This window comes from Aquila chrysaetos, chromosome 3 (genome assembly GCF_900496995.4).
Source record: "Aquila chrysaetos chrysaetos chromosome 3, bAquChr1.4, whole genome shotgun sequence".
Lineage (NCBI taxonomy): Eukaryota > Metazoa > Chordata > Aves > Accipitriformes > Accipitridae > Aquila > Aquila chrysaetos.
Genome location: NC_044006.1, coordinates 5,797 through 17,479, shown reverse-complemented (window position 1 = coordinate 17,479; position 11,683 = coordinate 5,797). Strand labels below are relative to the sequence as shown.

The following is an 11,683-nucleotide window of genomic DNA, read 5'->3' as shown; positions in this document are numbered from 1 at the left end:
TCAAACTAGAAGGGCATAGTGACTGAAGCACCATTAAAAGCTGCCTTGGAACTTTGATGTTTGTTAAATGTGCTCTTTCTGTTGTTAGTAAGACTTCAGCTGAAGTACTATGTTAGCCCTGGGCTAACCTCAGCTGGATAATGTCCAGAATACAGAGAATGGAGAGCTTAAAAAAATTAGAGGATAAAGTAGGATCAGTCTAAAACAGACAACTGCAGAGATATGATGATGATTTTTGAAAAAGGTGAAAATTGGTTGTAGAAAGAGGAGACCAGTTGAGGAATCATGGTCTTAAAAACTTTAGTCTTTGACTAAAGACACTGAAGCGAAGCATAAAATAAAAATGTTGGCAGTGAAGAAAAGTACTCAGCTAGACCCTTTAGTTTGGTTGTAAAAATGTTACATCATTTTTTCCATGGAGATTAAGAATGGACTGAAGGCACATTTGTCAAGGATAATATATATGTGTGTAGTTGAGCTGTCCTTGAGGAATTTATTTTGATGTCAAAGCTGTGACAATGACACTTTTTCCCCCTGTTGCTTACTCTCGGTACTTGACGCTGAACTGTATGATGTAGAGAGGGCCTTAGTAGGGAAACTACGTATTCTGCGTCCAGTCTTGATTCAGTCTCATTTGCCTTGCTTTATTGCTGTGACTGACTTAGAGTGAATAAACATTGCATTGTGTCCTATGGTGAAGGGTTACCAAGTTCCTGACTAATATGACACACAGGCCTGCAAACTTCTTGCATGTCATGGTCATCTTAAGAACTGCTCATTTCAAAGAATTAATAGAATGTTTCGCATAGAATCAGAGAGATGTTAGCACTGTATCTGTCCAGTGTTGCATCAGTTGAGATTCCTGTTTCTGCCAGTATAAGCCAGTTCACAAGAATCACCAGGAAGCCCCACAGCAGTCTTTCTCGATTATCTTGTGAAGGGAAAATCTGTCCTACATTCAGTCACTTGGGTACTTGTTCCCTGAAAGACGGAATTTACATAAGTGACCTGAAAATAACCACATCTTTTTCTTGTGCAGAGAAAAGCTGCCTCCTTTTTTAGAATCCATTAAAGTTCATTGGTTTTTTTGTACCTTAGAGCAATGAGTTTCACACGCTAATTATGAGTTGTGTAAACAATGTTCTAAATATTTCCTTTCTTCAGTTAAGATCCACTAGTTCTTACATTGTTGGGGTTAAAAGATACCCATGGCTTTGCTTCACTTTATTGTTCAGTGCTTTGTATTTCTCTAGAATATCATGTCTTACGATATGATATTATAATCCTCCAAACTACATAATTTCAGACTTCAGTCTCTTTTCATGGTGATATCTTAGTTTGAATATGTGATGCATTTCTGAAACTCAGTCAATTTCTTCTGTATGCTTTTTGATATAAAGGAAAAAGAATTGAACATGATGCAGCAGGGAGAATGCACTGTCAATAAAATGGTGACAGTTTTTAGTATTTCCTGTTCTATTTTTTATTAATGCAATTTTTGTTTGTTTGTTAATTAAGCATTTGCTCAGCTCAGCCCACAAGAATGTATTTGTTCATCCTATAAAAAGGAATAGTGTCATTATGAGATGTAAAATAATGAGACCCTGGACAAGATGTCTAGCTGTGTAGATGGATAAAAACGGGCACATTGGAAATCTTGCAAAGACAGGCTACACAACAATCTGATGGGTGGAATCCATAATAAGAAAGGATAGCACTGGAGCGTATGAAGTGAACTTGCAAGGGACTTGTAAATAGCATGCTCAGTGAGCTGATAATCTCAAGGAAAATGACGGAAAGGCAAGCAGAATCAATTGTTTGAGATGGAAGAGAATATTGTTATTAGAGAGAAGCCAAACAAGTGTGAAAGACTAAGGAGCAGAACTAAGGAGATCGGGAATTGGGATAGAGCACAGCAGGAAGTGGAGAGGAAGATGGAAAAATTCATATGTTTGAGACAAAGAGAAATTAAAGATGGAAAGTTAGGCAGGAGTAAAGTAGGAAAGTTAGGCTAAGGGGAATAGGAAAACCACACATTCTGAAATTTTTTTCATGGAAGAAATATTCCCCTACAAGAGGAAAAAAGATCACAGAAATTAAGGAAACTAGGGATGAGTCAAAGATGGAGAAAACTGAACCAGAATGATGGTTTTGTATTCATTAAAGCGCAAGAAGAGTAGAACTGAGGAAGAGGAGAATGAAGTTTGAGGAAATATCATCAGGAGGAGGAATTGGGGGAATCCCTAGCCTGGGGATGGTTGGCAGGAATATAAGAGAGAGAGAGAGAAAAGATCTGGGACAAAGGAAGCAGAAGCTTTAAGAGAATCAAAGACCAAATCAAGCAAGAAAAGTGAGGAGATGGTGAGTAAAAAAGTACAGCATCAGCATATATATAAATACCGTATTTCAATTCCTGTACTGAAATCCAACATGCTTTCTAAAATAGAATTAGCAAGACCTAGTGTAAGAAAACTCATGTGCCCATAGCTTTTCCATGTTTTCCAGTTGCACCTCCTGGCCTAATAAGTGACTGTTTCACCCTGCAGATGCTGTTTGTGTGTAATCTTGGACCATTACAGCTACAGCAACAGTACCACTAGAATAGCATTGGTATTTTGGCAATGCTGAATTTGTCGTAAGAATTTAAAGCAGTACTTCACCTGGAACTAAGTGCTTGCATCTCTGTCCACAAATCCTTTGACTCATAGCTAGACATTTTCTCCTTTTAGCAGAAAATCATGTAGTGCTATACACTGTGGCTGTGCATAACTAGGATGTTTCAGGTAACATTCCACAGTTTGCCAGCTCCTTTGGCAGTGGACAGGTTAGAGCTGGACTTCAGGTCCAGCTCCAACAGTCGGCAAAGTAGGAAACTGCCAAGGACAGAGGGTGCTGGGGAGTCAGCAAGATGCCATCTTTTTTTGCATCAGAGTGTTGGAAAAGTCACAACAGTTGTTACTGCTGCCAGGCAGGATATACACTGCTGTCAGGGGTGGCAACTACTGCGGGAGTAAGGGATGCTTCTCCCAGAAGCAGTGGTTACCATCCACACCTCCCCTCACACCAGCAGTCTCTTTTCTCCTGGGTGCTCCCCACAGCTGTATCGTGCATCTCTGTCCCTTTACTTACTCTATTTTCTTGCAGCAGACGCAGTCAGACAGGCGCTTGGAGGTTTAGAAGGGCTGTAACTAGATAGTTAGGAGTTCATTGTATATTCCATAGTGGATAACTGTGTCTCATGCTGTCTCTGAAAGAGAATTCTTTGGAATCTATGAGTGCCAAGGAACAGGTCATGCCCACAGTATACGGGGCTACAAACACTGTATCACGGTTTTGAGAAGGTTTTCTCCCCAGTCACTGGCATAGCATTAACCTAAACTAACCAAACCTGTTCCGCAGAATCTAGCACTGTACACAAGTGCTGCCTCTGTAGCTCATCTTTACCCACAGCCACACAACTTTTCTCAGTTTCAAATCAGACTGAAGACATTCCGGGCCACCAGTGCGGCATCTTACTTAGCTTTGAGGCCATCCTGTGCTTGTTTTGAGTTCCTCCAGCAATAAAGCATCCAGTCAGTTTGGAATGCATGACTATGGCTAAAATAGAGTATAATCCATTTAGTTCCCAAACGAGACTGAATCTGAGTCTGACTGGAGTAAAGAGAGTGAACAGGATTTGGGGAGAGATCGGTGAGCAAGAAACAGGATAATCAAACCAAGGGACTTTCTGAGGACTATTTCCAAGGCAATAGATCAGCCTATATTTGCACTTTAGAGAGTTAAGTGAGTCTCATTGTAGATTTAAAGAAGAATTAAAACATTAAAGAAGCTGCCTTGTTTGTTTCTTTTTATGGATGAGGCAAATGAAACTTTACTAGCTGTACAAGAAGACAAGTGCTTTCCATTGTAAGAGAATGGTGGCTGCTCTCATTTGTAACCATGAAATAGGTTCAACAGCAGAAACTGACTGTTTTGGACAGGATTTACTTTTGAAAAGTCTGAAGCCACATTTCACTGCGAAAGAGGGGAATGGACATGGGTAAGTAACATGTTCTTATTTGCAGATATTATGGCTTTGAAACTATCCATTTTGTGTCACTGGAAGCATAATAATTTCATAGCAAGAACATCCGTAACACAATCAGCTTACCTTGAACTTTTCTTTTTTTTTAAAGTTAGTATCTGTAGTGAATAGTATCGCTGTTTTATAGCTGGGGAAACTGGCAAGATAGGTGCCATGACTTGACACTGTAAGTAATGTGATATTCTAAGTCCCATCCCAGTACATTACTGTCAGCCCTTTTGTCCTATTTAATCATGTCTTTTACGATAAAAATACTGGAATAATGTTTCCCTTTGGAAATGTTTTGAGCAAATAACCTCATAATAAATGATACTGCAGTAATTTATCCTTTGCGTTTAGCAGAATAATCATTGGCATGACTCGGTGGCTACACAAGGAAAGAACAGGTCACCGGTACCAAATATCCCACAATTTTTAAACTACTGCTGCTGGTATTAACAATAACAACATTGACTATGGCAAATGATTCTGCAAATGATTCTGTCTTTTTTCTTTCCATTGAATTTAAAATATTCAGTAGCACTCTGAGAAGCCGTGAAATCTGCAGGGCTTTTTAACCTGAAATTCATGCTTTGCATATGAAATCTGGTTTCGAAGCCTCATGTATTCAGGTAAACAGAAATATTCATTTTCTTGGCCTCCCTCTGTTCAGGTTGCTCATATTAGCACAGTTGTGCATGTATCACTGTACAAAAACGTTTAGGACATTTCCTGTAATTTCATACTCGGGGCTAGTTTTGAGAAACTAACTTGTTTTAACAGTTATTTCTTCTTTGTGAACCATGAAGTAAGAAGTTATTGGTCTAACGGCAGAAACTGTAAGTGTGCCAAGTCTCTTCCTTTGGGCAAAAGGGGGAAAAAAGTATTGCCTCAAAAAGGCAAGCTATTTCAAGCTTGCTGTGTCCTCACTTCCCTAAATAGCTCTTGCTCTTCTTTGACGTTCTTCTGTAAGCACACGCTATTGAAATTTTTAAATAATCAACTGGGAGCAGCTACTGATGTAAAATGAATATAGCAAAGCTAAATGTCAGACTCTATAGAAGGGAGGTGATTTTATTTCAAACAAAATTGATTTCAGTCACTCACGCTCATTCTCCTATAGATTTCATTTAGTCAGTCTTTCATACTTCTTTTCCATACCCACATTGTAACAAGGATGAAGATGTGCATGTCTGGCTAGTCCAACCAGGATTATCTGTGGTGAAACAGAGGACAAAGGATGCCAGATTTGGAGTCACCATCATGTTTCCTGCATTCTTGTTGCTGGGTGACCATGTGCTCATTTTGGAAGTGCCTTTTGTACTCTTCAGGGACCCAGGTCCATGAGTCATTAAGCAATGTTGTTGATTGACTGCCTGTCCTTCTTTCTCCTGTGAGTTGTCTATCTTTAGTTTTAGGCTGTCCTTTGTTTTCCCAGTCTGTGTGTTTCAAGAATCTGACTGTGATCTCAATGACCTGCTGGTGCTGTCAAGTCAAGCCATTCTTTTGTCCCTTCTGATCTTGTCATTTCTTCTGGTGCTTTCATACATGTTTCTGAGTGTAATTTGTTCATTTCAACCTGAATGTTTCTATTACAAATCTCTGCATTATGAAGTACATCAGGTCACACAAATGAGCTAAACGAGGGAAGTACAGTGTCTCAAACAGGTGATGAGCTATAGAGAGGATCCTGGGCTAAGTACTGTAGCTGTCACACTGAAATTACATTTGGAGGCAGTTTTGTGCTGGTCATTCTGACAGAATAGCGTTAATTACCAATGAAAGTCCACCAGTGTAAACTAGCTCACTCACTTGTTAAGGCATGAGGGGTACTTGGGTTTTTTGGTGACTTTTTGGTCACCAAACTCAATGCTATGAACACTTTTGGAAGGAGGACAGTGAGATGAACCCTCTGGAATGACTATATCAGTGCTCTTTTGTATACTATTGCTCCACTGAGCGTTACCTAATAATAACAACAGTGCTAATACAGGCTTTTGTAAGAGGAGTACCTGAATTTAGGTACTGGTAACTTTGAGAGGGTCTACACTGTTCTTTCATGTATGGATCTGGTTTTGGTTGAATAATGGCCTATGGTTCCTGGAAGCTCATTAAATGTCATCCATCTTTTAGGTAGTTAAAAGATTGAGACAACTAGGGGTTAAGCATGTTTATATGAGGGTTTGAGAGAGAATACTGAATAGTAGAATAATACTGAACCAGAATAAATGTTTTATGGAGGATGTTGCAGGTGAGTATAAGATGATGCTCCTACCTGTCTAATAACCAAAGGTTAACTGCTGTATTTAATGTTTCCAAAATTTTAACCCTGTAGTGCATGATGGTGAGTGATGTATTAGGACTTTTCCTTTGAGGGAAACAAAACAAAACAAAAAAAACCCCACCACCACGCTAAAGAAAAAAAAAAATGCATAAATTTAACAGCATCTCAGTTAAAATGAAATGTAAAGTTTATTTTTTTGTTATAGAGATGGAGCCAATGACAGCAAAAGTTAAAAGATAACAGACAGAAGATCCATGAATAGGTTTAGCAGACTCCTGATATCACCAGAAGCTCCTACAGAAGGAAAGCGTTCCAGCCTGGAACTAAGATAACTATCGATAACAATTGTTTGTTATTGCCATCTCCCACTTGCACCCTGTTGCTATTGTTAACTGTATCTTGCTTACCTTTGCTTTGGATGGTTCTGTTTGTAGTCTTACATACATATGTTAAAACAGAAAGATACCATGCTTAGTTTTTAGATTGTTGTGGCTGAAGTTGAAGACACCAGACAAATATAAACAAGCTAAAGTAATAAAATCAAATAGATCCAATTGAAAGCTACCTCCATCTCCAAACGATAGAAACAAGTTTCTCCTGGTGATTAGGAGAATAGCTCACCAACATGTACTGCAAAGACTGTATATGTAACACGAAGTATGATACATATACATATATTTTTGTGTGATGAAGCATTATCTTTTAAAAGCTACAAGGCACGAAGTTATTATCCTAGGTAGATGGTTGTCAACTGACCGAGGCTACGGAAGAGGAAGTGGGAGAACTATCTAAATTATAAAGTTGAGAGGTCAATTTCAGTAAGGCTCAATTAGTGTTACCCCAGGAATTATAACTGGGGAAATGGGAAGACAGATAGGTAGAAGAAAGATTAAAGCTTTACGTGGAATAAAAGTTTCTTCTTCTCAACTCCAATTTAAAGCAGCTTTAGGAGAATTTAATTTTTCACAGCAGTGCAAGGTAACTGCTGGTATCAGCAGACTGCGATGAAAATTACCGGAAAGGATTGGAATAGAGCTGGAACAAGGAACATGCTGCTGCTTTCACTAAATTTAAATAAGCAGTTGTAAAAACTCCCGCCTTAAAATTCCTGAGACAAGGAAAGCCTTTTACAATAAGGATTTTCACATTCACTGATACTATGGGAGCAGCACTGTTACAAAGCAGAAGTGAGTGAAAGTGAGTACCAATAGCATTGGAATTGCGTTACTTTGGGGTTGGATCAAGACTTCATCTGCTCTGAGAGAGACTGTTTAGTAGCAGTCTGGACTATAGCAGTCTTTCGCCCTTGATAGCCTGGTTGCAATCCAGTCTGCTTACACCCTCCTGAAGTACTTAATTTCAGGGAAATGAGTAGGCAGCAGAGTACTATCCACCCAAGTGGCACAGTGGGCACTAATATTAACATATAGGGATTACTGTACAGGCGTTATAAGAAGTGGATCATCTCGCTTGTGCATTACCTGAACAACGGGCAGAGCACAGTTATATCCAAAATGTGGACACAAAGTTCCAGAAAAATCAACCTCTAAAGGCTTCTTAGGCTAACCTAACTATTCCTCTTTCTCTCGTATGAGAAGTCCAAATATAATCCTATTCAGCCCCTAAAATGGGGCGAGTGGGAGGTGTATTTGTGGCTTGTATATTCTCATTTACCTTGCTTGTACATATTAGATTGGCCTATACACTTATATACTACCTTTATTTTTTAATGTTTTTCTGCAAAACATTGATTTTTGCTTCCTTTATGTTTCTGTAGGGTGATAGATTTGCTACATCTCCATCACGAAGCGCTGACAAACTTACAATGCTATTACAATGTTTACAATTAAAATACATTTTACAATGTATTGTAAAATTACAAATACAGAAAGTCCGAGTTGAGACTGAGGAGTTGAGATACATGGAAGAATATCGCTTAGGAGCAGTTGCTAGCCTTGATTGAGCGATAGGCACTGGTGAGTACAGCTGATTTTGTCTGACTTGAACAGGTTTATTGCAGTTGCAGAAATGTTTAGTCTGGCTTTAACATCCTACAGTAATGATATATATGTGTTTATAAATTGCATTTACCCTAGAACGTTAGGGAATGACCACACACTGCCACAAAGAACTACAGGCTATTATCTGCAGACCTTTACGAGCTATCACAAGGCAAGAGCAGTCAGGAGAATGCAAACACACACCTGCACAAAGGCCCTCGGAACTTTGAGCTGTAACTCAAAACTTCCACCAACCCCCAAACTCATCCAGCCCTGCCCCAAAGCTTCCAACTGCCCCCACACGCTATCCAAACCCTGCCCCAAAGCTTCCATCAACACTAAAACATGCCACAGCCTGACGCAGGGTCCCCAGAGCTCCCAGTGGCCACCCAACAGTACCCAAGCCTTGTCCCAAAACTCCCACTGGCCCTCGATCACACCAGGGCCTGCTAGCCGCGGTCACCCCAGGACACGGGAGACTCCCAGAGGCATTCGGGACACCGGAGGCCCGGCCGGGGAGCGGGGACAGCTCGCAGTCCCCTCCGCCCGCCCCGCACGCCCCCTCCCCACCCCGTCCCTCTGGCCAATCGGTGAGCGGTTCCGCGCAGGCCAACGGAAAGCTGACGCCGTGCTGCACGCAGAGGTCTCGTGCAGGCGGAGTGCGGCCGCCCGTGCTACGCTGCTGCCACCTCTCCGCTACGGCCCAGTACTGCGTGTGCCCGGGACACGCCTACGGGCACAGCCGCCTACCGTGCTTACTGCTGCCCTCAGGTGGGCGGCCTGCAGTACTGCAGCCGGTTGAGGGACGCATGCGCACTGCAGCCCGCAGCGGTCTTTGCTGCCTCCTGTTGATCTCAATCCAGTAGTGCAGCCAACGAACTCGCGCAAGCGCAGTTTGAAAGGGGTCGCTCTCTCCTGCTGCCTTCCCGTGCTCCTCGCGGGGGCCGGGAGGCCGCTGCTGCTCCCGGCGGCCCGGAGGGGGCTGTTGCGGCGGCGAGCGGGTCCCGGTGCCCGCAGCGGCGGGGAAGGGACCCGGCTGCTGCCGGCAGGGGCTCCTGGAGCGGGGCCGGGCTGGGGGTGCTTCGGCTCGGGGGTTTGGGGTGGGGGCCTGGCCGTGCCGGCGATGGCGGGGAAATAAAGCCTGAAAGGGCAATCGCGAAGCGACGCCCTGCCTGTGCTGGGGCTGCCCCGCAGAGGCGTGGGGCCGGGCCCTCCGCAGGTCGCGGGCACTCCCCAAAACTGCGCGTGGGGCCCCGGGGGTGCGGGGCTGCGGGGTGGCTACGCTCGGCGTCGCCCATGGGCGCTGCAGGGTCAGAAAGGGAGAACAAGTTTTCTGTTCCCGGGGCTTGACGACAGGCTCGCGCGGCTGATTTTGGGGCTCGGAAACAGACCGAGCTGCGCGGCTTTGGGCCCAGAAACAGAGGTCCGGCCCTGCGTTTTTTGGGCCTTGAGAACAGGCTCGGCAGCCGGGGTTTTTGGCTCCCAAAGGGGCCCCGAGTCCGCTGGCGTGGGGGCCAAAAGCGGAAGCCGGCGTGGCTGGTTTGGCAGGCGGGTGGGAGGGTGTTGGGGGCTGCGGGGGGAAGCAGGGGGTGGGCAGGGTGCGTGGACCCTCCCCGGAGATGGGGGTCTGGTGGCGTCGGACGCCGAAGTTCGGGAGGCCGGCGCGCAGCAGGCCGCACTCAACTTCTGCGATGGTCTGTGGGGGGAAAGGCGCTTTTCAGACCCCACGTGCCCTCTTTGAGTCCAGCTCTTCTTTCTGCGCTGCTCAGAATAGTTGTTCAGTAATTAATCGCCCGAACTAACGACTATTTATACGGCGTGTAACTCTGATGTTTAATCCCAATGCTCCAGTTTTGACAGCAGTTGATATACAACCTTGTGGAAAGGCCAGACCGTTGCACGTAGCTGGAGCTTGTAAGGAGAAGCAGCTGAAATCAGCTGGAGCTTCAGCGCGGAGCTGGGGCTTCAGCGAGCCAGAACTGTAGCAAGCGGGAGCTGGAACGAGGTGGGGTGTCCGCTGTCTGGAGCGTGCATTAGCCAGAGGCGAAAGTACCTGCGGCTGTAACGAGCAGGAGCCACGATTAGCTGGAGCGTCCGTCGGCCGGACCGCGCTCCCAGCACGGCCGAAGGGCGGCCGGGCGCAGGCAGGGCTGTCCGCAGCAAGCAGCTCCGAGCAGCAGGGAGGCGAGCCGTCCTTCTGCCGGCGGGGAGCCCGGCCTCTTCCCTCGGGGATGCAATCCGCGCCACGCTCCTCTCTCTGCGTGGAGGGTCTCGCCCGGTCTGTTCCCGCGGGCAGAAGCAAGGTGGGGGTCCCCCGGCTCTCCTGGGGCAGCCCCCCTGTGAGGGGGCGCGGGCGAGGTGTCGTCGTCCCCTCGGTACCGGGCAAAGGGGAGAGAAACGGGCCGGTGGGAGCTCCTGGGGTGCGGAGAGCCCTTCCGGCAGAATCCTCCCCTGTCTTTTCACCGTTGGCTGGGTGCGACAAGCAGGTTCATTTCTTTGTCTCCTCTTTTCCCAGCGTCACCTTCCGCGTCACACGAAGAAAATCCTGCGTGGGTAATTCCGCTTGCTGCTCAGGTAATCGCACGTATCGGGCTGGGGGAGCGGAGAGAAACACTTGCGAGTTCGAGGGCGCTACGGATGCTCCACGTTAAACCCACAGAAAAGGCAAATTTGCTGCTAGTGCAGAAAAGCTGATGGAAAAATTGCTGTTAACAGATCGTGCCCTGTTCTTGCACTGGTCCCTTGATACGTTTTTGCTTCAGGTGAAAGAACGAAATTTCGTGTCTGGTAAATTCAGAGCTGCCTGTTAGCTTCTTTAGGGTCGAGTGTTTCTCTTCGCTCTGTTCATACGGATTTTATGGGCAAGTTGGAAACAGCCTTTTACTTTTTTACGTGTAACTGAATTTTTAGGAATATGTGGTGTCCCTGTAGTTCATTTTTGAGCACCTAGATGCCAGTAGAAATGTCATGAGTGAAACGTGATGGAAACTGGTACTTAAACTTGATTTTTATTTGGTTTTTTTTTTTTTTTTTTTCTTCTTCCCCATTAAGAGTGTCGATGGCATGTTGTCCCGTGGCACAATCCCCATTCCGTTCAGCGGAGCCTTCAGTCTAGGACTTTTAAGTAAAAAAGTTTGTCCTTCCAAAAAAGGACTAGTCAGTCATTCATAGGACCGAGGCATAGACTTGGAGAGTCGCTTAAGTACGTGACCGGAATTAAAGCCAACTTTCAGTTGATGTTGCTGCTGTTGGTCTTCGCTGTCATTGATTTCTCCAGCACTCCGTCATGGTTGGGAGCTCTGAATCGTAATGTTTTTTAGTCTCTAACACGTTTCC

The 11,683-nt window shown here is 44.8% G+C and overlaps 1 long non-coding RNA gene across 4 annotated transcripts in view; it reads left to right on the top strand.

The window, feature by feature from the left end:
* LOC115339318 overlaps positions 1–6,821 on the top strand; it is an 82,547-nt gene extending 75,726 nt beyond the window's left edge. For 3 of the 4 annotated variants that reach the window (XR_003922682.1, XR_003922679.1, XR_003922681.2), the window contains 2 exons: positions 2,167–2,361; positions 3,860–6,821. This is a non-coding gene — a long non-coding RNA (uncharacterized LOC115339318). The remainder of the gene's footprint in view (positions 1–2,166; positions 2,362–3,859) is intronic. The other variant, XR_005932121.1, reaches the window with a different exon arrangement.
* The last annotated feature ends 4,862 nt before the right edge of the window (positions 6,822–11,683 follow it).